The sequence below is a fragment of the Belonocnema kinseyi genome, chromosome 10 (genome assembly GCF_010883055.1).
Source record: "Belonocnema kinseyi isolate 2016_QV_RU_SX_M_011 chromosome 10, B_treatae_v1, whole genome shotgun sequence".
NCBI lineage: Eukaryota > Metazoa > Arthropoda > Insecta > Hymenoptera > Cynipidae > Belonocnema > Belonocnema kinseyi.
In genome coordinates this window covers 26,960,881-26,961,862 of record NC_046666.1, presented here as the reverse complement: position 1 = coordinate 26,961,862, position 982 = coordinate 26,960,881, and positions in this window count along the sequence as shown.

The window sequence follows — 982 nt, the reverse complement described above, 5'->3', positions numbered from 1 at the left end:
ACAATTTGGTTTCTGAGAAGCTCTTCATATGCACGGGAATTGAGATTACCATCGATGAAGAAAAAGCCTATCAATGTATTACTCAAGATACCGGCCCAAACATTAATCTTTTGTTGATATTGTGCGTGACTCTCCAACATCCAATCAGGATTTGTGTCGGACCAATATCTACAATTTTGCCTGTTAACTTCACCTTTTAAAGTGAAAGTAGATTCATCTGAAAATACTGTATTGTGCAAGAAAAGAGGATCTCTATAAATTCTGTCCATCATAATTTCACAAAATTCAACCCGACGATCAGGATCGTCTTCATTGAGCTCTTGTATCAGATGAACTTTGTGAAGATGGAAATTGATGCTTTTTAAAATATTTCGCACTGTGTCAGGGGCAACGTCACGCTCATCACTAGCCCTGCAGATTTTTGGCGACCAGTTCTCTGATGGTCCTTGATAGATCCACGATTCATAAAGCGCCTTACAGTTCTTTCAATTGTTGATTTTGTGACAGGATTTAACCCTTCTCTATTACGAATAGTGCGACTAAAAAGCAAACGAACTTCATCATAAGATCGAACCGATCTCCCCAACCACGCATCATTAATACAGATACCCTCTGTCGTTCCGGAAGTTTAGCTTCCGCTATAATAATCTTTTAGCGAAAGATAGTACGAGGGTAATTCAATAAGTCCTTAGAATGACCAAAAAATGGCGCGCGAATCGCTCCAAATCATCTGTTTTCAGTCAGCACCACTCCCGACTAGATATATGGTGCAGTCACAGTCCACATCTTCTGAGTTAACGTGTCTTTATAACCAATTGAGAAAAAAAATTGTTCGTTAAGAAAAAAAATGGAAAAAAACGAGTTCAGAGCGGTAATCAACCATTTTCATTTAAAGGGTTTAACTCCATATGAGATAAAAAATGAATTGGACTCAGTTCATGGCAAATCTGCCCCTGCCTTAGCAACGGTTTATAACTGGGTA